The sequence below is a fragment of the Oryctolagus cuniculus genome, chromosome 19 (assembly GCF_964237555.1).
Source record: "Oryctolagus cuniculus chromosome 19, mOryCun1.1, whole genome shotgun sequence".
NCBI classification, from domain to species: Eukaryota; Metazoa; Chordata; class Mammalia; order Lagomorpha; family Leporidae; genus Oryctolagus; species Oryctolagus cuniculus.
In genome coordinates, this window is record NC_091450.1 from 64750733 (window position 1) to 64778290 (window position 27558).

A 27558-nucleotide genomic window follows, 5' to 3' on the forward strand; every position below is an offset into this window, starting at 1 on the left:
CTGGGTCTAGAATTGTTCCTCATATGGGATGCTGGTGTTACAGGTGGCAGATTAACCCACTGCACCCACAATGCCGGCCCCCAATATTTTTTCAAATCTATTAAAGTTGTAGCTTAATCAAAGATATCTGATAAAAGAAATGAAAGAGGATCCATGTAAAAAGAAAAAAATTCTGTTTATTTTTTAAAAACTGAACATTGTTAAGATATTAATATTATCCAAAATGATCTACAGATATATGGCAATCCAAAAATAGAAAATTCCATGTTAAAATTAACATGGAATCTTGGGGGACTCTGAATATCCAAATATTCTTGAAGACAATTATGAGTTTCACAGTTCCCATTATCAAAACTTACTACAAGCCTAGTGTGATGCTTATAATAGACATATAGACCAATGAAGCAGAACAGAATCACCAGAAACACGTCTTCACACATATATTAAAATGATACTTTTATGATTTATTTATTTATTTATTTCAAAGGCAGAGTTACAGAGAGAAAGAGAGAAAAGGCTTACTCCCCAGATGGCTGCAATGGCCAAGGGCTGGGCCAGGCAGAAGTCAGGAGTCAGGTCTCTCATGTGGGTGACAGGACCTCTAAACTTGAATCATCTTCCACTGCTTTTCCCAGCCCATTTGCAGGGAGCTGGATCAGAGGTTGAGCAGCTGTGGCCCAAACTGGTATAAATGAACTGCAATACAATGATGGTTGAGGGCTTCAACACCACACTTGCAGCAATGGTCAAATCATCTAGACAGAAAATCAACAAAGAATCGGCAGAGTTAAATTGCACTGTGGGTAAATTAGACCTAACTGACAACTACGGAGCATTCCATACAACAGCTGCAGAATACACATTCTTCTCAACTACACGTGGTGCATTAACCAGGATAGGTTATATGTGAGCCCACAGAAAAGCCCAATAATTTTAAGATTGGATTCATATCAAGTATCTTTTATGACCACAATTATATAACACTAGATCTCATTTACAGTTAGAATTTCAGAAATACACAAAAATTAAACAATGTATTTCTTTTAGAAAGCCAATGAGTCAATGAAGAACCTAAAAGGAAATTTAAATTTTTCTTAAAATAAATGAAAATACAACATACTGAAAGCTATGGATGGAATGCAGCAAAAGCAATTCTGAAAAAAAAAAAGATAACAGCAATGACTATCTACATCAGAAAAGAACAGATACCTCTCACAATGTTGCAACTCAAGGAAAATGAGGAAAAAACTCACACCAGGGGCTGGCATGTGGTGCAGTGGGTTAGGCAGCCACCTGTAAGGCCGGCATCCCATATGAGCACTGGTTCAAATCCCGGTTGCTCCACCTCTGATCCAACTCCATGCTAACGCACCTAGGAAAACAGCAGATGACTTTAGTACATTGGCCGCTGTCACTCATGTGGAAGACCTGGATGGGACTCCTGACTTTGGCCTGACCCAACCCTAGCCATTGTGGTCATCTGGGAAGTGAACCAGCAGATGGAAGCTCTCTCTCTCTCTTTTTTCACTTACTCTTTCTATAACTTCAATAAATAAATAAATAAATCTTTTAAAAAGTCGCCTTGGAGCCAGTGCTGTGGCATAGTGGGCTAGGCCTTTGCAGTGCTGAAATCCCATGTGGGCACTGGTTCAAGTCCCAGATGCTCCTCTTCTGATCCAGCTCTCTGCTATGGTCTGGGAAAGCAGTTGAAGATGGCCCAAGTGTGTGGGTCCCTGCACCCACGTGGGAGACCCAGAGGAAGCTCCTAGCTTCTGGCTCCTGGCTTTGGATCAGTTCAGCTCTGGCTGTTGTGGCTAACTGGGGCGTGAATCAGCACATGGAGGATCTCTCTCTCTCTCTCTCTCTCTCTCTCTCAATCTCCTCTGTCTGTAACTCTACCTCTCAATAAATAAAATCGTAAAAAAAAACACCTTGAACCAAATTATTAGAAGGAAAGGAATAATAAAGATCATGACAAAAACAAATGACTAGAAAAATAAACACTAGAAAAATGTTTTTTTGAAAAAAGAAACAATTGGCAAAACTTTAGATAGACTAAGAAAAAAAAGAAGACTCAAATAAATAAAATCAGAGATGAAAAAGGAGACATTGCATCTAATATGACAGAAATATAAAGAATCATAAGAAACTACTATAGGCCGATGCCGTGGCTCACTTGGTTAATCCTCCGCCTGCAGCACCAGCATCCCATATGGGTGCCGGGGTCTAGTCCTGGTTGCTCCTCTTCCAGTCCAGCTCTCTGCTGTAGTCCAGGAGGGCAGTGGAGGATGGCCCAAGTGCTTGGGCCCCTGCACCCACATGGGAGAGCAGGAAGAAGCACCTGGCTCCTGGCTTCAGATCGGTGCAGCGCTGGCCGTAGCGGCCATTTGGGGAGTGAACCAATGGAAGGAAGACCTTTCTCTCTGTCTCTCTCTCTCAATGTCTATAACTCTACCTGTCAAATTAAAAAAAAAACTACTATAACAATCAATGCTAATGAATTGGATAAATCAGAAGAAATGGATGAAATCCTGGATATGTACAACTTACCAAGATCAAATTATGAAGAAACAGGAAAAATGAACAGATAAATAATGAGGTAGGAAATTAAAATAGTGATTAAAAGTCTCCCATATAAGAAAGTCCAGGAGTCTGCGAAACATATTTTTTTTAAAAATTTTTTATATGTTTATTTGAGAGGCAGAGTTATAGAGAGAGGGAAAGACAGAAAAAGTCTTCCATCTGCTGGTTCACTCCCCAAATGGCTGCAACGGTTGGAGCTGGGCTGATCAGAAGCCAGGAGCTGGGAGCTTCCTCTGGGTCCCCTACATGTGTGAGGGGCCCACTGCTTTCTGAGGCCATTAGCAGGGAGCTGGATCAGAAGTGGAGCAGCTGGGACTGGAACTTGTGCCCTTATGGGATGCCAGCACCGTGAGGCGAAGCTTAGCCTCCTATGTCACTTCATGGTCCCCAGTCTATCAAATATTTAAAAGAGAACTAATTTCAATTTTCAAACTGTTAAAAAAAAAGGAAGAGAATGGAATATTCCCAAACTTACTTTATGAGGCTAGCATTACCATGATATCCAAACCAAAGACACAACAAGAATAAAACACAATGGAAATCATAGAATTTGAATCCAGAGGCACATTGACATGATCATTCACCATGATCAAGTGAGATTCACTCCAGGGATGCAAGATTATTTCAACACATACAACTCAATGAATGTAACACATCCCATTAACAGAATGAAGGACAAAACCACACAATTGTTTCAACAGACACAGAAAAAGCGTGTTACAAATGTCAACATCATTTCACGAAAAAACTCTCAAGAAATTAAGTACAGACAGAATGGATCTCAACATAATAAAAGTCATACAAACATGACAAATCCACAGCCAACATCATTCTCAATGGGGAAAATTTGAAAGTTTTTCTTTTAATTTCATCACTTAAATATTGCACCAGAAGTGAAAGCCAGAGAAATTAGCAAGATAAAGAAATAAAAGGTAGCCACATTGAACAGGAAGAAGTTTATTGTCCCTGTTTTCCCAACATAATCATATTACAGAAAACTGAAAAGACCCCACCAAGAGCTGTTAGAGCTAATAAATGAATTCAGTAAAGTTGCAAGATACAAAATCAATAACAAAAATAGTAACACTGCTGTTCACCAACAATGAACTATCTGATGAAGAAATATCAAAAATCCCATTCACAATAACTTAAAATGTACTTGTGAATAAATTTAACCATTGAGGTGAAAGATCTCTACATTGAAACTATAAAACAGTGATGAAAAGAAATTGAAGAATGTACAAAAAAAGATATTCTGTGTTCATAGATTGGAAGAATTAATACATTAAAATATCCATACTACTCAAAGCACCCAATATATTCAATGCAATATCAATAAAATATACTTCACATAAATATAAAAAGCAAGACTAGAATTTGCAAGGAACCACAACAAACCCCTAGTGTGAAAGTAGTACTGGACAAAAAGAACAAAGTTGAAGGCATCAGTCTACCTGGCTTCAAAATATACTACAAGGCAGTAATAACCAAAAACAATGCAGTATTTATGTGAATACAAACAGAGAAATGGAACAGAATGGATAGCCCAGAAGTAAAACCATGTATTTCTAGTTAACTCATTTTCAACAATTGTGCCAGAAATCCACAATGGAGAAAGGATGTTCTCTTTAATCAAATACCTTGGGAAAAGTGGACATTCACATTCCAAAGAATGAGATTAGATCCTTAGCTCCCAGTACTGCAGACATTAAGCCAAAATGAATGGAAGACTTTAATCTAAGTCCAGAATTGATAAAACTAGTAGAAGAAAACATATGGAGAAGTTCTATGCCATTGGTCTGGTCAGTGATTGTTTTAGATATGACCTCATAAGCAAGGCAACTAAACCAAAAAAAAAGACAAAAAATGATTCCATCAAGCTAAAAAGTACTGCACAGCAAAAGAAACAATCTACAGAACGAAGAGAGAATTAAATTACTCCAACAGTTCAATAGCAAGAAAACAAATAACCCAATTTAAAAATGGACAAAAGTCCTAAACCAACATTTGCCAAGGGAAGACATAGAAAATGCCAAAACATACCAAGAAAATGCTCAACTTCACTAATCATAATGGAAATGCAAATCAAAACTGAAATGAGACATCATTTCACTCCTACTGGAGTGGCTATTACCAAGAAGATGAAAGATGGCAAGTGCTGGCAAGGATGTGGAAGAAAGAGAACCCTGTACACTGTTGGTGGAAGTGGAAATTAACAAAGCTTTTATGAACAGTATGGAGGTTCCTCAAAATATTTAAAATAGAACTTCCACATGGTCCAGCCTTGCACTTCTGTGTACATATGCCCAGGAAATGAAACCAGTAGGTTAAAGAGACAACCACACTCTGTGTTCATTGCTGTACTATTCACAATAACCGAGACATGCAGTCAACTGTCCATCAACAGATGAAGAGATCATTAAAATGTTGTACATATACACAGTAGAATATTATTCAGCTATAAAATGAATGAAATCCAGTTTTGCAACAGCACGGTTGAACCTGGGAAATATTACATTAAATAAAATATGGCAGACACGGTAAGACAAATACCTCATGATTTCACTAAGGTGTAAAATCTAAGACATGCGATCTTGTAGAGGACAGAATAGCATGGTGGTTACCAGAGGCTTGTGTGGCCAGTGGGCAGGGGAAAGGTGGGATGTGGGGCAAAGGAAATATAATTACAGTTAGGCAGGAGAGGTAAAAAGCCCAGCAGAGAGAAGTCTAGAGAGACACAAACTAGAAAAGCGACTTCTTGGTACTGGGAGTCAGGGTTGGGGAATGGGGAGGGAATAGTTAGCTGAGAGAGCAAGAGAAAGTGGGAATGTCTGCTAGTGGCTATGGAGTTTCTTTATTTTTTTAAGATTTATTTATTTATTTAAATTTTTGAAAGGCTAGTGACAGGAAGAAACACACACAGAGAGCGAAGCGAGAGCGAGAGAGAGAGAGAGAGGAAGGGGGAGGGAAGAGAGAATCTTCTATCTCTGGTTCACTTCTCAAATGGCAACAAAAGCCAGGTCTGGGCCAGGCAAAAGCCAGGAGTCGGAAACGCCATCTAGGTCTCCAAGGGTGCCAGGACCCAAGTACTTGGACCATCTTCCATTGTCTTCCCAGGTGCATTAGCAGGAAGGTGAATTGGAAGCAGAGTAGCCATTACTTAAACTGGCATTCATATTGGATTGACTATATAGACATATGGAGGAGTGGGAAGAAGACCGAGCTGCGCCAGCAGAGAGTGAGGCACTGCTTAGCAAGAGTCGGTTTTGGTATCCCTGATTGCGATGCTCTGCGCCCCCACCCCTGCAGGGGGATGGACATGTGGGGGAGGCGCTGCTCCCCGACAGGCTGGGGGGGGCGGGGGAACCGAGAGGGCGAGGTGCAAGCTGGAATCAAACGTGGCTTCGTGGGACCTACGAGAAAGAAGCTTCCAGAAAGCGTAGGTGCGCTTCTACACACATAAATACATCCGTTGCTCGACCGGCGTCTATCACGTCAGCGCCTGGACTAGAGCAGCCATGCAGCTCTGCCCGCCCAGGCGGGGGCGCCGTCTCCAAGGCAAGGCACCTCAAGTGGTAGAAATCCCTGCAAATCAGGAAACCTGGAGGTTTGGGGCTTTTGGTTTTTAGGTGTTTTTTTTTTCTTTTTTTGGTATCTTTTTTTGTTTGTTTTTGTTTTGTAAGAGGAGCCAGGCGGGCGGGGAGGGCGAGCCCGGTTTGCCATGCACGCGTCGCTTGGACGCTGGAAGCCAGGCTGTGCTCTCCAGCGCCCAGCACCATGCACCGCTAGGGGAGGGGCCGCACGGGCCGGGCCGGGGTCTCGGGCCTTTCTCGGGAGGAGAGGGTTCGCCCAGGCCGGGCTGGGGGCCACTGGGGGAAGAGGGGCGGGGACACGCCCCCCCCCAGCGTCGTCTGGTGGGAAGAAGTCGGCAGAGGCCAGGAGGGGTCCCCCTGTCCGGGCTCCCAGGCCCTAGGACACCTCGCGCCCCTCGCTGGTCTCCCCTCTCCTGCCAGGAGGGGTGGGAGTGAGGATGGGGCCGGGGTCCCTCACTTAGTGTTTTAGGTGTAGCTCAACTGAAAAACGCGTGCGACCCCCTCCCCCCCACAACCGGCGCCGCCCCGCCCCCTCCCGCCAGAGTCCTGGCGTAGCCCTCTGTGCGGGGGTCCGCCCGCCCCCCCCCCAGCTCCCGGGGACCCCCGGCTGCGCCCCGCTGGATGGAGGGGTGAAAGTGGCAATGCTGGCCCCCATCGGGCTGGGGGGGCCCAGGGGGTTCACCGCTCCAGGATGTAAGGCACTGGCGGAGGAGGCTGGGGGAGCAAGCCGGCTGCCCCGGAACCCACCCCGGCGCTCCAGCAGGGCGGGCCGGGCGCCCAGCGCTACCCCTGGGGTCCAATCTCTAGCTTTGGGGGGGCACAGCGATGACTGGAGATGGCGGAGGGGGGTGAGATGGGCGGGGCTGCACCGTGGCCACTCGGTGTCCCAGGTGACAAAGGTTGAGGTCAGGCACTTAAACCGCATGCTCTGGCGCTCCTTCCCCAGGGGCTACCTGGAGGGGGCAGCCCTCCCCTCCCACGGGCACCTCCCCCTCCCCGCGGCCAGCCCCGCCCCGCCCTGGGAAAGTGCATTTCTTACAGTGTGTGCAACGTGGCTCTCTCCCTGGGGGCGCCCAGCCGGGCTGGGGTGTCAATTGGGCTGGGATGTCAATTGCGTAGACTTCTCCTCCAAGCAGGATGGGCAGGGCGGGAAGACCCCGTCCCCAGAGGCAGGGAGAGCAAGGGAGCAAGCAGGAGCAAGTCCCCGAGCGGGGGAGGGGGAGAGGTGCCTGTGCACTGATGCCCAGCGCTGGGCTCGCGCTGCCCGCGGTCTCCCCGCGCTCCCCCTCTGCGGGACCCCTGCCCTCCACCAAAGTCTCAGCTGCCCACGGCTGGGGTCCTTGCCGCACCCGCTCCAAGTGCCCGCCTCCCTCTCGCCGAGGCCATCCATGGGGAGACGGGGTGCGGGTGGGGGAGGCCGATGTCCCCATGGCCCAGGAGAGGCAGCCTCGCTGGGTGTCCCGATGGCCCAGTCCTTGGGCGCGGGCGCTGGGCGGTGCTCACCTGGACCTGGGCAGTCGGGGCCGGGGGAGGGGCAGGCGCGCGTGCTTCAGTCCTGGCCCTGTTGGAGCAGCAGGTGCAGAGATGAGGCAGGCGCCGGCTCCCGCGGGGCAGCACTGCAGTCAGGTGCCTTGGCTTTCTGTCTGCTCAGCTGGGCGGCGTGGGTGGGTGGGGGTCTTCCTGGCCCCTCCCCCATACGTGTCTCGGTTCGGTTTTTCTCTTCCGCCTGGGTGGGTTATGTTTTGTCTTCTCCGCCGGGCTGGGCTTGCTCAGAAGGGCCGGCTGTGGTGCCCCCTGGGATTGTTGGTGATGGAAGAGGGGCACAAGGCAAGGACCCTTGCTACCCCATGTACCAGGACTGGGCAGCGGAGGGAGACAGAGAGACCCGTAGTCAGGCCCTGGCACCCCCGACCCGGCGGACTAGGCTGCCAGAAACATCCCATCGGGATCCCCGATGGGCAGTCCTGGGGCTGAGCAGAAGCCACGGAGCAGGACGGGCTCAGGAGCCGCTGCGGCTTGGGGGAGACAGACACAGATGCGTGGGCCGGGCACTTGCTAACCCTGGTGCAGACATTTCCAAGGAGAAGGGCCAACCAGGGAGCCCTGGACCAGGGTTCCCGCCCCGCCCCGGGGCTTCCCCTCCCCCCCCCCCCGTTTTGTGAAGAGAGGGGCTCTGAGCTGGCAGCAGACTTGCCCAAGGTGACCAGCGTGCAGATGGTGAGAGGCCCACAAGCCCCGAGGAGGGCGGACCACTTAGCCTGGTATCACAGAGGAGCTGATGAGCCTGGGGCTGCCCAGCAGGGGCACAGGAGACCTGGGGGAAGCTCAGGCCCCTCTCCCTAGACCCCAGGGCCCAGCCAGAGGCAGCTTGGGACCCTGTCTCGACTCCAGGGCTGACCAGAGGCAGCTCTGGCCCGTCTCCTTAGACTCATGGGCTGGCAAGTGGGGGACGTAGGCCTGTCTCCTGACCCCAGGGCTGGCCAGGGGAAGCTCGGGCCTGTCTCCCTCTTCTCCAGGGCTGGGGCGCGGGGCAGCCCGGGCCCAAATCACTAGACCCCAGGGCTGGCCGGGGGCAGCTTGGTCCTGTCTCCCTAGACTCCAGGGCCTGTCTCCCTCTTCTCCAGGGCTGGGGTGGGGAAGCGGCCCAGGCCTGTCTCCCTAGACCCCAGGACCAGCTGGGGGGCAGCTCGGTCCAAAATCCCTACACTCCAGGGCTGGACAGTGGGGGGCTTAGGCTTGTCTCCTAACCCAAGGGCTGGCCAGGGGCAGCTTGGGCCCGACTCCCTAGACCCCAGAGCTGGCCAGGGAGCCTGGGCCTGTCTCCCTCTTCTCCAGGGCTGGGGGGAGGGTTGGCCTGGGCCCGTCTCCCTGGACCCCTGAGCTAGACTGTGGGGGGCTTAGGCCTTTCTCCTGACCCCAGGGCCAGCCAGGGAGCTTGGGGCTGTCTCCCTCTACTCCAGGGCTGGGGGGGCGGGGGTTGGCTCGGGCCCACTCCATAGACCCAAGGGCTGGCTGGGGGCAGCTCAGGCCCGTATCCCTAGACCCCAGGGCCGGCCAGGGGCAGCTTGGGCCCGGGTCTCGACTCCAGGACTGGCTGGGGACTGCTCGGGCCAGTCTTCCTAGAGCCCAGCTCCTGCTAAGGGCATTTTGGGCCTGTCTCCCTCTTCTCCAGGGCCGGGGGGGTTGGCCCAGACCTGTCTCCCTAGCCAGCTCGTGCTCATCTCCCTAGACCCCAGGGCTGGTCGGGGGCAACTCGTGCCTGTGTCGTGACCCCAGGGCTGGTGGGGGTGGCCTGGGCCCATCTCCCTTGACCCCAGGGCTGGCCAGGGGCAGCTCAGGCCCATCTCCCTAGACTCAAGGGCTGGCAATTGGGGGACATAGGCCTGTCTCCTGACCCCAGGGCTGGCCTGAGCAGATCGGGCCTATCTCCCTAGACCCCAGGGCCAGCCAGGGGCAGCATGGGCCTTTCTCCTCTTCCCCAGGCTGGGGGGGTGGGCGGCCGGGGACCATCTCCCTAGACCCCAGGGCTGGCCGGGGGCAGCTTGGGCCAGTCTGCCTAGACCCCGGGGCCGGCCAGGGGCAGCTTGGGACTGTCCTCCTCTTCTCCAAAGCCAGGGTGGGGGGGTGGCATGGTCCTGTCTCTTTGACCCCAGGGCTGCCCGGGTCTTGAACCCAGGGATGGCCAGGAGTGGCACGGGTCTGTATCCTGACTCCAGGGCAGGCCAGGGGCAGCTCGGACCCAAGTCTTGACCCCAGGCTGACCCCTGGCTGGGGGCAGCTCAGGCCCGTCTCCCTAGACCCTAGGGTTGTCCAGGGGTGGCTCAGGCCTGTCTTCCTCGACCCCAGGGGCTGGTCGGGGCAGCTCGGGCCCATGTCTCGTCCCCAGTTCTGTCCGGGGCAGCTTGGGCCAGTCTCCCTAGACCCCAGGGCCAGCAGGGGGCAGCTTGGGACTGTCTCCCTCTTCTCCAGGGCTGGGGTGGGGGACGGTCCAGGCCATCTCCCTAGACCACAGGGCTGGCTGGGGCAGCTCCGGCCCATGTCTTGGCTCCAGGGCCGGCAAGGGGCAGCTTGGGCCTGTCTCCCTCTTCTCCAGGGCTGGGGGGCAGCCGGGCCTGTCTCCCTAGACCCCAGGGCTGACCAGGGGCAGCTTGGGCCCATTCCCTAAAGCCCAGGGCCAGCCAGGGGCAGCTCCGGCCCGTGTCTCAATTCCAGGGCCGGCCAGGCAGCAGCTCCGGCCCATGTCTTGACTCCAGGGCTGGCTGGGGGGCAGCTCAGGCCAGTCTCTCTAGACCCCAGGGCCGTCCAGGTGCAGCTCGGGCCTGTGTCTCGACCCCAGGGCTGGCTCGGGGCAGCTCAGACCTGTCTCCCTCTTCTCCAGGTCCAGAGGGGGGTGGCCCGGTCCCGTGTCCCTAGACCCCAGGGCTGGCTAGGGGCAGCTCAGTCCCATCTCCCTAGACCCCAGGGCTGGCCAGGGGCAGTTAGGGCCTGTGTCTTGACTGCAGGGCTGGCTGGGGGCAGCTCGGGCCCGTGTCTCGCCTCCAGGGCTGTCTAGGGGCAGCTCAGGCCTGTCTCCCTAGACCCCAGGGCCAGCCAGGGGCAGCTCGGGCCCATGTCTCGACTCCAGGGCTGGCCAGGGGGCAGCTTGGGCCTGTTTCCTGTCTCCAGGGCTGGCTGGGGGCAGCTCAGGCCTGTATCCCTAGACCCCAGGGATGGCTGGGGGCAGCTCAGGCCCAAGTCTCGACCATAGGGCTGGCCAGGTGCAGCTCAGGCCTGTCTCCCTAGACCCCAGGGCCAGCCAGGGGCAGGTTGGGCCTGTCTCCCTGTTCTCCAGGGCTGGGGGGGGGGGGGGGGGACGGCCCGGGCTCATCTCCCTAGATCCCAGGGCTGGCCAGGGGTTGCCCAGGCCTTCTCCCTAGATTCCAGGGCCGGCCGGGTGGCAACTCAGGCCAGTGTTGGACTCCCAGGCTGGCCAAGGGCAGCTTGGGCCTGTCTCCCTCTTCTCCAGGGCTGGCCAGTGGAGTCTTAGGCCTCTCTCTCTCTCTCTCTCTCTCTCTCTCTCTCTCTCTTTGACAAGCAGAGTAGACAGTGAGAGAAAGACAGAGAAAAAGGTTTTCCTTTTTCTGTTGGTTCACCTCCCAATGGCCGCTGTAGCCGGCGCGCTGCTGCCAGCCCACCACGCTGATCCGTAGCCAGGAGCCAGGTGTTTCTCCTGGTCTCCCTTGCAGGTGCAGGGCCAAAGGACTTGGGCCATCCTCCACTGCACTCCTGGGCCACAGCAGAGAGCTGGACTGGAAGAGGAGCAACCGGGTCAGAATCCGGCGCCCCGACTGGGACTAGAACCCGGGGCACAGGCACCGCAGACAGAGGATTAGCCTATTGAGCCATGGCGCCGTAGGCCTGTCTCTTGACCCCAGGGCTGTCCGAGAGCAGCTCGAGCCTGTCTCCCTAGACCCCAGGGCTTTCCATGGAGCTTGGGCCTGTCTCCTTCTTCTCCACGGCCAGGGTGGGGGCAGGTGGCTGGGGCCCATCTCCCTAGACCCCAGGACTTGCAGGTGTTTGCTCGGGCCTGTCTCCTGACTCCAGGGCCGGCTGGGGGCATCTCGGGTCTCTCTCCCTAGAGCCCAGGTCTGCCAGGGGGCTTGGGCTGTCACCCACCCCTGTCACTTATCACTGGTGTCCCCGGGAACCAGGCAACGAGGCAGCCACTGGGCCATCCCAAGGAAGTGGCACCTGAGCTCGCAGCTGCCCACCTCCAGCCATGTTCAAGTTAATCTTGGCCATTACCTCATGTCTGGTTTCTGTTGGCAACCAGACAGACTCTGGGTGTGACCCTCTCCAGTGGACAGCCTTTGCCTCCTGGGGCCTGGCCGCAGCTGCCCACGTGGCTTCTGGCACATGACCCTGGCCTTCCTTGGGATGCTCACGGGCCGGCGGGTGGCTGGGGGATGGGGTGTCCAGGTGAGCCCAGCTCAGAAGACTAGGCACGCGCTGGGGGTAGGGGTGGAGATCAATGGGTATTGATTGGGGGAGGGGCTGCAGAGGAGGAGGCTTGGGGGCGGGCGTGGGGCCGAGTGGCACACTGCCAGGAATAACACCAATGGGGGAGGAAGTGGGGACAGAGCCAGAATCAGCCCTGAGGGGGCCCAGAGCGGGGCTCTGGCTTCCTCCCCCCTCCCTGGCTGCAGGGAGCGGGTGGCATCTGCCCTCACACCCCCCTCCCAACAGTCACAACCTGTCCCAGAGCCCTGACCTGCTGTGGACCCCCCTCCCCACGAGCCCTGCCAGGGAGGCCCCTCCCCTCCTCTCCCTGCACCCTGGCCCCCCACCCCATCTTCGCTGGGGCCTTGCTTGGCTTGGTTTCCCTCTGCTCTCAGGCAGGTGGTGGGGAAGAGTTAGGGCCAGGCCTGAAACCTATTAGCTTTGGTTTCTGAATCAATCAGGAACTTGAAGCCCCCACTGGAGAGGGTCTGGGCCCCGTCAGCGCTGCCCTGGCTCCCAGTGACCTGGATGTGGGAGCTGCTGGCCCCCGCTCTGCGCCCGAGGCCCAGAGGGGTGCAGCAGGGTCCAGCCAAGGCCTCGGGGACCTCCCCCACGTGACCTGGAGCTTCTGGGCTGGCTTCTCTGTGCATCTGAGACCCCCTCCCCAACAACATGGTGGGGGGCTGGGGCTCTGGGGCCCCCTCCTACTGTCTCAGGCCCAGGGTCCCCGAAGGCGGGCAGGTTGGGGGACACGTGGGCCCCGGGGTCACTCACCTCCCTGCTCTGAGCCCCTCCCTAGTGCAGGGTCTCCCCCGAGGCCACTGGGCCTGGGGCACGGGGTGGGAGTGAGGCAAGTTCCAGCTGACCCCTGTGTGACCCTGGGCAGGTCTCTGGCTTCTCTGGGCCTCTCCCCATCTGGACAGATGTTGGGCAAGAAGCAGAAGGGGGAGCCCAGGAGAAGGCAGCCTGGGCTCGCTCGAGGGCCCTGGAGCCCGGGCTGTGGCCAGCGGCGGAGGCGGGTGGGCTCCCCTCTCCTTTCCGTGTGCCCCCCAGGCTGGCCCCTCTGCCTGGCTCCCCACCCCCCTCCGGCCGGCGTCTCGGCCCCCACCTGTGCCTGAAAGCTGCCCACAGGATCCCTTGGTCCTAATCCCAAAGGAATCGTTTGCAGGGAACATGTTAGGCACAGAGTAGGCTGCAGGGAGGAGAGAGACCAAGAGCCTGTTAGTGAGGGGCCGGCCAGGCCCAGAGAGGGTGTCCGCTGCCTGGGGTCACACAGCCAGCCCTCTGCACGCACTCCCGCAGCACCCCGCGCCCCATGGTCCTGGGGGCCGCCTGTCACCGAGGGCGTTTTGCAACTTCCAAACTGCTGTGTGGGGCAAGGCAGGGAGGCCGCAGGTCTGCAGGCCTCACTCCCTCACTCTAATCACACCCAGGGCACTTGGTCAGGGGCTGCAAAGGGGGAGGGAAGCAGGGGCCTGACCAGGCCTGGGGGCAGGAGCCTGGGTTTGCGGTCAGAGCCCCGTGTGGCTTCCAGGGAGGGGATCTACCTGCTGTCCACATCTATTAAGTGCCTACTGTATGCGAGGCCCTGGGCACGGCCCCGTTCACCCCCAGGGGAGTCTTCTCAGGACACAGTTGCCTTCCCCCACCTCATAGGTGAGTGGGCAGGGAAAGCCTGGGCCTTCAAGCTGGCTGAGGCTGGATTTGAATCTGGGGCCGGCTTCCTGGCAGTTCAAGGGAAGCTGGTTTCTGGCCTGGGTGTGAGAGGGGGCGGGGCGGGGCGGGCAGAAGCCACCAAGCTGTGATCCGGGTTCTCAGCTGGAAAAGTATAGAAGGGGGTGGGGGGCTTCCAGGGCCAGGTGGAACCCTCCCTCGCACGGCGAGATGTGGCCCATGGCAGGCTGTGCACAATGCCAGCACCCACGGAGCGCCGGTTCGAGTCCTGGCCGCTCCATTTCCCATCTGGGTCCCCGGCTGAAGGCCCAGGTGCCTGGGCCCCTGCACCTGTGTGGGAGCCATGGATGGAGCTCCTGGCTCTGGCCTGGCCCTGCCCCAGCCATTCTGGGAGTGACCCAGTGGACGGAACACCTCTACCCCTCTCTCTCTCTTCCCTCCCCCCCCCACTCTGCCTTTCAGATAAATCATAAATGTATCCTAAAAACACCCAGAATGGCATGGGCTGGCCCGGGGCTCTGCCCCCTGAGCCCCCAAAGCTGTGAAGTCCGGATCCTCGTTCCTGCCGCCCGCGGACGCCTGGGGCCTGTGACCCCTGCGCCCCCGGTGCTGCCTCCAGGCCCCTCTGGCTCTGGCCACGTAGCCCCGGGCTCTCTGGAGGACAAATCACGGGTCCCGCAGGGGAGCCCCGATTCCCACTGGCTTCCTGGGAGGCGGCTCCCCCTAGCCGGGCGGAGAAGGGGGGGAACCGGGAAGGAGCTCGGTTTGTGCGCGGGGAGGGGGAGGAAGGAGTGGACACATGCGCTGCCCCTTCTGCTACACTGGGGCTAGAGCCTGAGGGGAAGGGAGAAACACTGGGTGCCCAGGCTGAGCGGGGGTGGGGGGGCGGCCGCGGAGGGACCAAGGCGCCGGCAGGGCTACGGGGGTTGGGCAAGCCCGAGACTGGCTAGAGGTCCAGGGGGCTGGGACCCCTGCACCCCGCCTCCCTGTCTGTTCACAAGGTGCCACCTCACCTGCCGCTTCCAAATGCGAAACCCCGAGGGCAGGACACGCATTGCTGAGGGGGCCTGGCAGGAGCCAAGGAGGAGGAATCTGCTGCTGCCAGCGGAACCCTGTCCGCGGCGCCGCGCCCCCTCCGCCACCCACGGACCCCTGCCCGCGTCGCCGCGCCCCCTCCTCCGCCCGTCGGCCACCCCGCACTCACCGGACCAGGCTGCCGGCTGGCCGGGTCGCAGGCAAGCGACATGAGATCTTTGAGCGGGTCCTGAGGGTTGAGATGCGGCGGGTAGCGGATGGCCCTTTGCGGGAAGTAGGTGGACGCTGTCTGCTGCAGAATGGACGTGGTGGGGAAGTGCAGGGCGGAGGACGGGTGTGGACTCCGGACGATGCCTACGCGGCGGGGCGGTCAGAGCGGGGCGTGGGCCCAGCGCTCGACCCTGGCCCCGGCCCCGCCCCGCGCCTGTGTGTGCGCTCTGTCCCTGGCCCCCGCCCAGCCCCCGCCCCGCCTCGCGCTCACCGCTGTGCACTGCGATCACGGGCCGGTGGTGCTGCGTAAAGCTGCACAGGCGCGGCGAGTCCTGCGGCGAGGGGCTATTGAATGGCGACTTGTCCATCTTTGTCTTTTTCACAGGCGACGAGATGCCTGCGCGGGGCGGGGACGCCGCTGAGCCGCGAGGAGCCCCAGGCCCCGGCCGGCGTGAACGCACCCTCGCGCGTCTGCTGCTCACTCCCCAACCGCCGGCCTCAGCTGGGAGCTCCGTCCCCCGCGGGTCTCCCCGAGGGCGTGGCTACTCCAGCCCGAAACCGCCCCCGACCCGCCCTGTGGGGCCCCAGGGTCTGTGCCCCAAGCCCGTCCTGCACAGTCCCTACCGTCCTTGGCCGCCTCCCCCTCCCCAGGCAGGGGCCTGCCCGCCGCCCCCCACACCGCCCTCCGCTGGGAGGGGCTTCACTGGGACGTCTCCTGGGCCCAGGCCCTGGGGCTAAGGGCTGAGCCACTCCCGGGGGGTCCCACTGCCCACCTGATGCCACCGCCCGGGGGTCTGGGGTTTCCTTTGGCGGGGGAACCCTAGGGGAGAGGAAGCTGGGCTGGCCCTGCAGACTGCGCGTGTGCACCCGTGTGTGCATCCGTGTGTGCGTGCGTGTACCTGTGTGCACCCGTGTGCATCTGTGTGTGTATCCGTGCGTGTTCACCCGTGTATGCATGTGCACCTGTACGTGTGTGTGTACCCGTGTGCGTGCCTGTGCTTGTATGTGTGCGGACGCTTGCTCACAGGATCTCCCAGCAGAGTTCCCCCAGTGGAAGCAATGCCAGGAACCCACGGGGCCAGACCAGGGCTGGGGGAGCTGGGCGGGGGGGGGGGGGCGGGTGGCGAGGAGGGCGGGGCGGGGGCGGGGGGGCGCGGAATTGCTGGGGGGGGCGAGGCTAGGGTCCTGGAGGCCTGGGTGGGAGGGCCAGGGGGCCAGGACCAACGCTCCCTCCCTCCTGCGTTTCTCCCTCCAGCTTCCTGCGCCTTTATTCCCAGTTCCCCCTTCCCCAGTGACCAGGATGCCGGCTAGGAATTCTCCTCTTGGGGAGGGCTTCGCCTGCATCCCAGCTCTGCTCATCTGGGCCCTGCGCCCGTGTGGGGGACCTGGATGGAGCTCCTGGGACCTGGATGGAGCTCCTGGCTCCTGGGTGCAGCCTGGCCCCGCCCCCGCCATGATGGCCATCTGGGGAGTGACCCAGAGAGCAGAGGACCCCTCTCTCTCTCCCTCCCTCCCTCTCTTGTTATCTCATTAAATAGATAAATAAACCTTAAAAAAGTTTATATTTGTCATAATCACCAATATCTTTGGAAAACTTTTTAAGTATTGGGAAGCTGTCAAGATTATAATGATGGATAGGGGCTGGCGCCATGGCTCACTTGGTTAATCCTCCATCCGTGGTGCCTGCATCCCATATGGGCACCAGGTTCTAGTCCCGGTTGTTCCTCTTCCAGTCTGGCTCTCTGCTGTGGCCCAGGAGGGCAGTGGAGGATGGCCCGAGTGCTTGGACGCTGCACCCGCCTGGGAGACCAGGAGGAAGCACCTGGCTCCTGGCTTCGGATCTGCGCAGTGCTGGCTGTAGCAGCCATTTGGGGAGTGAACCAACAGAAGGAAGACCTTTCTCTCTGTCTCTCACTGTCTATAACTCTATCAGTCAAATAAATAAAAAAAAAATGGATAAAATTCTCCAAAAACTCAAACTTTAGCTTTAAAGCTCAAATTTAATCAGTTACAGAATATATTTTCAGTTATTTTATTACATTTTAAAAATTTATTTGAGGGTCAGAGGGTCAGAGAGAGATTTGGAGAGAGAGAGAGAGAGAGAGAGAGTAGGCTGAAGCTAGACTGGTCCAAAGCCACAAGCCAGGAATTCAGATCTGAGTCCCTCATGTGGATAGCAGGAAGCTAATCATTTCAGTCACCTCCGCTGTCTTTCAGGGTCCTCACTAGCATGATGCTGGAGTCAGGAGCCAGAACTGGGTATAGAACTCAGGTACTCCGACACAGAATATGGGTATCTTAACTGGCATCTTAACCACTGGGCCAAAAGTCGACCCCTTGGTTATTTTTCTTGATGTTTTATATCACACTTCATTTATTTCCCAGAAATTGTCTTGAGATATCCAAACCCAAATACCAGTGTTTGTCAGTTTTTCTTACAATTGACAATGTTTCATAAAAAAGAAATAACTATCTCTTGCCACTCACAGAATCTGTTGTTCTTGGTAGCTTTGGGAGCCACAAGGAGGGAAGGACTATACTTCCAGGGAAGAAAAGTCCTTGTCAAGGTCCCGCGGGTACCTAAAGGTCAACCAATGAGGATCAGACCCGCCTCAACCTTTAACCCCCATACCCCGAATCTATAAAAGGAGCACTCCCAATCCCTGACCCGGGACTTCCCCTGCCCCAGCTCTGTTGCTTTGTTGGGGCCATGGAACCTCGCCTGGGAGCAGAACTCCAATAAAAGCCTGTGAATTAATTGACTCATCTGCCTGGGGAGATTTGTTATGCGCCAGACACCTTGCAGTTCTCAAGACAACCAACATGTCTATGTACAACATAAGTGCTTTATAAGGGCTCGTTCTACATTTTTTTCTGTTGTTATTGTGAATGTGTGTGGGAAATAGCACAATGAGCAATAATACAATTTCGTGACACTGCCGAGCTGAAGACCAGCAGGTGTCTTTATCCACCATTGCTTTTCAACCATCACTGTAAGTGTTATCACAGTGGGAAAGGCAAATTACACCTTGGTATTGTTAAAAAAAAAAAAAAAGAGCATTTTTACCTCCTGGGCCCCGTCAAAGTCTCAGGGATTCTCAGGGGCTCAGGGACCATATTTGGAGAACTTTTACTCTAGTCTTTTTTTTTTTTTTTTTTACTTGAGACATAGAAATAGAGTGACAAAGAGAAAGGTCTTCCATCCGCTGGTTCACTCCCCAAGTGGCTGTAATGGCTGGAGCTGGGCAGATCCAATTCCAGGAGCCAGGAGCTTCTTCAGAGTCTCCTATATGGGTACAGCAGCCCAAGAACTCAGGCCATCTTCTACTGCTTTCCCAGGCCATAGCAGAGAGCTGGATCAGAAGTGGAGCAGCTGGGACTTGAACCAGCACCCATGTGGGATTCTGGTGCCACAGACCACAGCCTTACCTACTCTGGCACAGTGCTAGCTCCTCAACCAGTCTCTTAATTGCAAGGCCAAAAGGTCCGAGTTACCGAGAGAGGGATAGAGATATTCTGTCTGCTGCTCCATTCCCCAGATGATCACATAGGCAGGGACTGGGATGCCGGCATTGCAGGTGGCGGCTTTTCCTGCTATGCCACAATGCTGGTCTCCTGCAATTCATTTATAACTGGGTTTTGAAATACACGCCAACCAATGTCTGGTTTTCAAACTAGACTTGGACATGTGTGCCAAAAATATACAGAAACAGATACTCTTGAATTTGTAGTAACTTACTTACATTCTTAGTGAATAAGAAGTTAGGGAGCAACCTTTTCCCAGTAACTTAAATATTTATTACCAGTTGTAATTAAATGACTAGAAGTTACTGTGATGCCCAACATCAGCAAATATAGCACCGTCATATAGTCTATGTTAGAGTAAACCATGCCATAGAACAGAATGTTATCTATAGAAGAGAACCCATCTAATGTTAGGGAAATTGAGAGAATTTATATATTCTAAAGGGTAGCAATTTTCAGAGTAGATCCAGGGAAGAGACCACCACAAAGAGTCATTTTTTGATTTAGTTAATTTTTGTTTTTTTTTATGTTACCCATATATAATATTTCCTCTTAAAATAAGCCTCCTATTCTTCATATCTTTGTGCTATTGTTCTCAAAAGTAGGGCAGCAGGGCCATCGCAGGCGGTCCTGCTGGGAAATCAGCACACAGGACTCCCTTGTATCCTCCCCACCTTTTTTGCAACTGTTGCAAACACAGGAAATGGTGATTTGGTCCACTAGTGTGGCCAGTAGGAAGAACACCAGCTTTGGGACCAGTTCAGACCTGCTGGACCTCTGGGCAAGTAAGTTCCTTCAGCTTTCTGTGTCTTTTTTCCACCTGGCAGATGGCAATGAAAATCTGTCCACCTCAGGGCTCCTAGGAGCACTAAATAAGGTAAAGCACAAGGCTCCGGGCACAATGCTGGATGCATAGTAGGTGCTTTGTGAGAATTATCATTATGTTAGTTCAGTGTCCAAGGGACCCGTTTATATTCTATAAGCTCTGTCTTTCTAATTCTCCTTCAGTTGTTGTACTCTAATGCCCCAGACTCCCCTGGTAAGCTGTTCTGGAAAGATAAGCAATTATGCAGGCTTCTTGGTTGGTTTAGCATGGATTAAAACAAAAGTCTCTAGTTTCTCATGACTGTAGAGTCCTTTAATGAAGAGTGAGTGCTCTTTGTCCTCTTGATTTCAAAAAGGAAGTTACCTTTCCTAGAATGCTTTTGTGTTATGGTTACATGCATTACCACGTATCTTGAATGTATATTATTTATTGTGTAGAAGCCTCTGTAGCAAGACAGCTACAATTCAAAACAGGTCCGTGGTGTTATAAAGCAGGAATGTAACCTTTGTAAGAACATTTTTAAAGACTTTATTTCTTCATTTTCAGTTCTTTCTCTCTGACATGGCAGAAAAACCAACATGTATGCCTACAAAGAAACCTAATGATGAAGAAACAGTTAAGTATATCTTCCCAATAGAACTCTCTGGGCTTCAGTAAGATTGGAAACTATTGACTGAGTACACTGGTACAGACCCAGATGTTGAGGGCTTGCTTTTTATGGTTGCATATGAATTAACTTTTCTTAACTTTTATATTCCTTGCAGTTAAATGTCAATGACAGTTTAAATCATGATTACATTTTTTGAGTCTCCTGACTTTGTTAGTAATTCAGAAGACTATTCCTATTTAACAGCAAAGGAAAACACATTAAAATTCCAGAACTTACCAATAGGTGAGAAGAAAAATGCTATCTTGAGGAGTATATTTGTACAGTTTATGCACCAAAAATGAATACCTTTTATTTTTAAAGTTTTATTTTATTTATCTGAAAGAATGGCAGAAAGAGAAAAAGAGGAAGTAAAAGAAAAGAGAGAGGTTTTGCTCATAGCTGGTTCACTCCCCAAATGACCACAACAGCCAGAGCTGGGCCAGGCCAAAATCAGGAGCCGGGAATTCCATCTCCCCACTTGGGTGGCAGGGACCCAGGGACTCAAGCCACTACCTGATGCCTTACCAGGTGCATTAGCAGAAAGCTGAATCTGAAAAAGTGCTGTAGGGACTAGAACTGGCATTTCCATATAAGATGTGAGCACCCTAACCAGCAGCTTAACTCACTGTGCCATGCCCATGACAATGAGAACTTTTTAATTTTATTTATTTATTTATTTTTTGACAGGCAGAGTGGACAGTGAGAGAGAGAGAGACAGAGAGAAAGGTCTTCCTTTGCCATTGGTTTACCCTCCAATGGCCGCTGCGGCTGGCGCGCTGCAACTGGTGCACTGCACTGATCCGGTGGCAGGAGCCAGGTACTTATCCTGGTCTCCCATGCAGGGAGGTGCAGGGTCCAAGCAGTTGGGCCATCCTCCAATGCACTCCCTGGCCACAGCAGAGAGCTGGCCTGGAAGGGGGGCAACCGGGACAGAATCTGGTGCCTTGACTGGGACTAGAACCCGGTGTGCCAGTGCCGCAAGGTGGAAGATTAGCCTAGTGAGCCACAGCGCCGGTCCCAATGAGAACTTTTTAAATGAAGTTATGTTAGGAAGTGGTTGGGTCGATGCTTGCTGATTGCTTTATTGAGTGTCAGTTTGAATCAAGTTCCATTTTAAGATGAGCCTCTGTACTAGGGAAAGGTAATTCATATTAAAATTTATATTAAAAATAGAGTAGTATGTCCAAAAGAGTGAAACTTGAGTTTCAGAACTCTTTATGATGGAGAATGTCAAATTTATACATGGATATTCAGTTATGTTAAATAGTGTTTGTTTATGTCTTAATTACTAATGGCATTCCTGTTGGTGTTTTCTCTTTTTTCAAATTCTATATCTAAGTTTGAGCTGCCAAACCACCAATTTTTTTCCCTTTTCCTTCTCTCTGAGAGAATGATCTGTTTCACCTTTATTTTTCTATCAGCCACACTTTTTCTTTTAAAAAAAAAAACATTTATTTATTTATTTTCCAGTCAGAGTTAGAGAGAGAGAGAGAGAGAGGCCTTTCATCCTCTGGTTCACTCCCCAATTGGCCGCAATGGCTGGAACTGCACCAATCCAAAGGTAGGAGCCAGGAGCTTCCTCTGGGTCTCCCAAGTGGATACAGGAGCCTAAGGACTTGAGCCTTCTTCCACTACTTTCCCAGGCCACAGCAGAGAGCTGGGTCAGAAGTGGAGCAGCCAGGTCTTGAACCGGCAGCCATATGGGATGCCAGCACTTCAGGCCGGGGCGTTAACCTGCTGTGCTACAGCACCAGGCCCCTCAGTGTATCCTTACATGGCAGAAGAAACAGTTTCCATCAAGCCTTTTTCACGAGGGCAGAACTCTCACAGTCTAATCACCTCCCAGTGGCCTACCCCTTGACACCTTGCTTTGGTGATTGGGGTTCAACATACAAATTTTGGGGGGAACCCAATATTTCAGACTACAGCAGTGAGTAATCTTCCAACCTTTTATTGAATGCTTTTACAACTGGACAACATAGTTTTAAGTATTACAAGATACCATTCTCACATTACTAAAGAATTTAAAGAATAGGAGAGAGAAAACATCTTTTCAACTCAGTAATAACTAATCTTTGGCTGACTTTTTGTATCAGCAAATACAGGTCAACCTATTCATTTTTAGTTCTGTATTTTCTCAGTGCATAGATGTCTTGTTCTTCAGTAGCCAGTCCCCTCTGGGTAGTTGAAAGGTGATATTTTCTCTATTTCTTATAATGCCGCAGCACTGAACAGACCTATCTTTTCATGTATATTTTGTGCTATTTTCTTATAAATGGAATTGTTGGGTCAGAAAGTGTACAAGGTTTTAAAATTGGGTAATCATTGTAGATACTGTGCCAAGATACACTCTCATCATTAGTGACAATGCCCGTTTTTCATTCCTTTCCTATGTGAATTTAAGGCTTAGGTGGACACACTTAATTTATAAATTTAGGATTTTTTTAATTATGAATTTTAGAAGGGGAGAGAGAGAGAGAGAGAGAGAGAGAGAGAGCACTCTATCTGCTGGTTCATTCTCCAAATGCCTGTAGTGGCCAGGACTGGGGCTAGGAGCCAGGGATATAATCCAGGTCTTCCAGCTGAGTGGCAGGAGCCCAATCATTTGAGCCATCAGAGCTGACTTCTAGGGTCTGGGTTCCAGGAAGCTGGAGTTAGGAGCCAAAACAGCATCAAATGTAGGCACTCTAATGTGGGATAACCACTAGGCTAAATGCTCATTCCTCCATCACTATTCAATTACTGAATGACTTTATGATAAAGTCCCTTTCATATGTCATAGAAAATTAGTTCTTTGGAACTTGCTCTCCTTTTGCCATTCTTTTGGGCATCCCACAATAAATGTAATACCTTTCCCATATGATGATCTTCATGCATTTTCAGGCTTTATTCCTCTAAAATGCTTGTTTTACTCCCTCTCCACATCTTCACTTTGCATATACAAGGTTCTGTTATGCAGCTAAGCACTCCACTTTGGGTTCTTTCCATCATTTTCCTGTCCCTCCTCCCTCTTCCTCTTCTTCTTTTCCTTTCTTCCTCTCTTGATGCCTTTATTCCTGGTTATTTAATAAACAACACTGTATCAGGAACTCTGCAAAGCATGGGATGACACGCAGTGTTCCAGTGTGCCCCTCAGAGTTGAACTTGAATTTCCTAAAATTTTGTAAAGCAGAGACAAGTTAAGCTGGCTGCATCCTTTTATCTCATTACATGGACTATCATAGTTTTTTTGAAATTATATTACACTATTAATTCTTTCTTGCACTTGTAGTATTTTAGTTTCTTGCCTCCTCCCTTTATGCTTTTATTAGATTTAATTTGCCATTAAGCTACAGGTTACATATGCAACATGTTATGTTTAATTCTTTTGTATTTCACCCAGTTTTCTCATTTGTTATAATATATTAAAAAAATATTTGAAAGGCAGAGTGAAGGAGAGAAAAGGAAGGAAGGAAGAGAGAGAGAGAGAGAAGAATCTTTCATCCACTGGTTCACTCCCCAGATGGCCAGGGCTGGGCCAAACTGGGTCTCCCATGTTGGTGTCAGGGGGCCCAAGCACTCAGGCTGCCTTCTGCTGCTTTCCCAGGAGCACTAGCAGGGAGCTGGATGGGAAGCAGAGCAGGCAGGATTTGAATAGGCACTCAAGCCTTCACTGTGCTCAGTCATCTTTAGGGTGTTTCTATAATTTCCTTAAAATTGAAACTCAAACTTATGTTTCTCTCACACCAAAAATACCCTGCTTCTTCTGACCTTTTATTACTGATCCCAACATTTAGTTGGCTGTCAAGTTTTTTTGACTCTTTATTTCCCAGAAAACTTGTCTCCTTTTCCTTCCATTCGCAAGATCATATTTGTTACCCCTTCATCTAATTAGGCAGTGGCTCCACACTCCTACTGTTCTTTGTATAAAAGGCTGCAGTCCCTGACCATTATCACGTAGACAACATCCATATTCTTTAGCTTCATAGTTTCAGCTCCCTGTTGTTGGGATCTGTCTTATCTTTCCAATTTCCTTCTTCTTTTGCTTGCAAATTTAATTCTTTAAATCCATAAGCTAGGCAATTTACTCACTGCCCAAGGACACAGGGCCCACCATTCTACCTCTAAGCCCATTGTCCTGTTTGCCTTTTATTGACAATACTCATCTCCTCCATGCAAATGTTGCCCTATCTTCAGGGGTCAATCTGCTCTATTTTTGAATTATCATTAACTACTCCATAGCACTATCTATGGGTTTACCTACAATTTTGGTAATTAGTACAATAGTAAGCTATTGTTAGCATTTTCTGCCATGATATATATTATCCTTGAAATTGTAGGCTCTTGACTTACAGAGATTAGAGTGTGAAAGACTTTTAAGATCATCTGACCAAATGCTCTACAGAAGAGAAAGCAAAAGCACCAGCAATGGTTCCTATGACTTCCCAAGGCTGGTATCTTGTCTTTTTCACCTACCTTTGCCCAGTGCCACTGGGAAACAGGCATCAGTGAGTGCAGACTACACATCAGGGCTTATCAGGGTGTGGAGTGCTTTATAATTTACAGCCTTTATAATGTACACTATTCCATTTTCTAGTGCAGTCTACATATACTTGGTATCATAGATATTAAAATCAACCATGATTAGCACTTAGGTTTCATGTGAATACTTATGAAATAATCCTTTAATTTATTATTGTAGGTTAAAACTGATTTTTCACATCTAACCATCTTTGCTTCTTAATTTGCTTTATTTGGGGCCATGGCATGAAGGGTTAAGCTGCCACTGGAAATGATGGCATCCTATATGGGTGCCAATTCAAATCCTGGCTGCCCCACTTCCAACCCTGCCCCCTAGTAATGCACCTTGGGAAAGCAGTAGAAGATGGTCCAAAGCTTTGGACCCCTGCACCCATGTGAGAGACCTGGAGGAAGCTCCTGGCTCCTCACTTTGGCCTGGCTGAGCCCTGGCCATTGCAAGCCATTTGGGGAGTGAATCGGTGGTTGGAAGATCTCTCTCTCTCTCTTTCCCTCTCTCTCGCTCCCTTTCTCTCTCTGTAACTCTTTCAAATAAATAAAAAATAAATCTTTAAAAAAATTGCTTTATTTGTAGATGCTACAAAGGCAAATTTAAGAGCAATATTTGAATGATCACAAATTCCAAGTCATTAGAATTTGAAATATGTATGCTTTCCACGTGGATACTAGCATATATGTGAAAGAACTTAGATCCACCAGAAGCTATTGTCAAATAATGATAGTGACACTATTGAAACTTTTGCTTGCTCTAACAATCACTCTGTGGGTGAGAACTGAGTGCTGATGAAGCCAAGGTTTCTGCTCTTTCCTGATAAGACAGTGGGCACAAAAGGCACTTTATCAGGTACCTCCCTGGGCTACAGTTTTAAAAATAAGAGAAAGGAATCTAGGCCAGAGAGGACAGAGGAGTGTTTGAATCCCTCGTTGCTCCATTAACATAATCTCCAGAGTATATCCAGAAATCTCCAGCATGTTCTTTTCCTAAATGAGAAGAGCTCAGCATTTTCCATTGTTATGAAACTCTGTCTTCTAAGAGAACAATCAGTAAGGAACTGAATGTATTATACTTATTTCTTACTGGTTGTATTTTCAGTTTAGTAGTGAACATTCTCTCTTTTTTTAACTTTTATTTAATGAATATAAATTTCCAAAGTACAGCTTATGGATTACAATGGCTTCCCCCCCATAATGTCCCTCCCACCCGCAACCCTACCCTCTCCCACTCCCTCTCCCCTTCCATTCACATCAAGATTCATTTTTGATTCTCTTTATATACAGAAGATCAGTTTAGCATACATTAAGTAAAGATTTCAACAGTTTGCTCCCACACAGAAACATAAAGTGAAAAATAATAGATGATTTTTTAAATGATGAAATCAGATCAGACCTATTGTCATGTTTAATCCCAGTGAGAGTCAAGTTGGGAATTGATAATTTCTTTTTTTTTTAACAGAAGATCAGTTTAGTATACATTAAGTAAAGATTTCAACAGTTTGCACCCCCATAGAAACACAGAGTGAAATATACTGCTTGAGTACTCGTTATAGCATTAAGTCTCAATGTACAGCATGCTAAGGACAGAGATCCTACATGAGGAGTAAGTGCACAGTGACTCCTGTTGTTGACTTTACAAATTGACACTCTTGTTTATGGCCTCAGTAATCTCCCCATGCTCCACTCATGAGTTTCCAAGGCTATGGAAGCCCCTTGAGTTCTCCAACTCTTATCTTGTTTAGACAAGGTCATAGTCAAAGTGGAGGTTCTCTCCTCCCTTCAGAGAAAGGTACCTCCTTCTTTGAAGACCTGTTCTTTCCACTGGGATCTCACTCACAGAGATCTTTCATTTAGGGTTTTTTTGTTTTGTTTTGTTTTTTTTTGCCAGAGTGTCTTGGCTTTCCATGCCTGAAATACTCTCATGGGCTTTTCAGCCAGATCTGAATGCCTTTAGGGCTGATTCTGAGGCCAGAGTGCTGTTTAGGAAATCCGCCATTCTATGAGTCTGCTGAGTATCTCTCTTCTCATATTGGATTACTCTCCCCTTTATTTATTCTATCGGTTAGTATTAGCAGGTACTAGACTTGTTTATGTGCTCCCTTTGACTCTTAGTCCTTTCATTATGATCAATTGTGAATTGAAATTGATCACTTGGACTAGTGAGATGGCATTGGTACATGCCACCTTGATGGGATTGAATTGGAGTCCCCTGGTATGTTTCTAACTCTACCATTTGGGGCAAGTCAGCCTGAGCATGTCCCAAATTGTACATCTCTTTCCTCTCTTATTCTCACTCTTATGTTTAACAGGGATCACATTTCAGTTAATTTTCAACACTTAAGAATCACTGTGTATTAATTACAGAATTAAACCAGTCATATTAAGTAGAGCAGACAAAAAAAAACTACTAAGAGGGATAATGTATTAAGTTGTTCATTAACAGTCAGGGCTATGCTGATCAAGTCACCATTTCTCATAGTGTCCATTTCACTTCAACAGGTTTCCTTTTTGGTGTTCAGTCAGTTGTCACCAATCAGGGAGAACATATGGTATTTGTCCCTTTGGGACTGGCTTACTTCACTCAGCATGATGTGTTCCAGATTCCTCCATGTTGTTGCAAATGACTGGATTTCGTTGTTTCTTACTGCGGTATAGTATTCTAAAGAGTTCATATCCCATAATTTCTTTATCCAGTCTACCGTTGATGGGCATTTAGGTTGGTTCCAGGTCTTAGCTATTGTGAATTGTGCTGCAATAAACATTAGGGTGCAGACCACTTTTTTGTTTGCCAATTTAAATTCCTTTGGGTAAATCCCAAGGAGTGGGATGGCTGGGTCGAACAGTAGGGTTATATTCAGGTTTCTGAGGAATCTCCAGACTGACTTCCATAGTGGCTTGACCAGTTTGCATTCCCACCAACAGTGGGTTAGTGTCCCTTTTTCCCCACATCCTCGCCAGCATCTGTTGTTGGT

The 27558-nt window shown here is 51.1% G+C and overlaps 1 protein-coding gene and 1 long non-coding RNA gene across 2 annotated transcripts in view; one reads left to right on the forward strand and one right to left on the reverse strand.

Annotated features, from left to right (window-relative positions):
• Positions 1-435: 435 nt before the first annotated feature.
• LOC108176151 (uncharacterized) lies at positions 436-15618 on the reverse strand. Its single transcript, XR_011384381.1, has 4 exons — positions 15034-15618; positions 7680-8034; positions 1254-1372; positions 436-755 (listed from the first exon to the last, which is right to left on the reverse strand). It is a non-coding gene; the product is annotated as an uncharacterized lncRNA (long non-coding RNA).
• A 3698-nt stretch (positions 15619-19316) lies between these two features.
• LOC103346711 (uncharacterized) overlaps positions 19317-27558 on the forward strand; it is a 107250-nt gene continuing 99008 nt past the window's right edge. The window contains exons 1-2 of the mRNA XM_070064713.1: positions 19317-19384; positions 19972-20040. The gene's annotated coding sequence lies outside the window, so the exon portion shown is untranslated. The remainder of the gene's footprint in view (positions 19385-19971; positions 20041-27558) is intronic.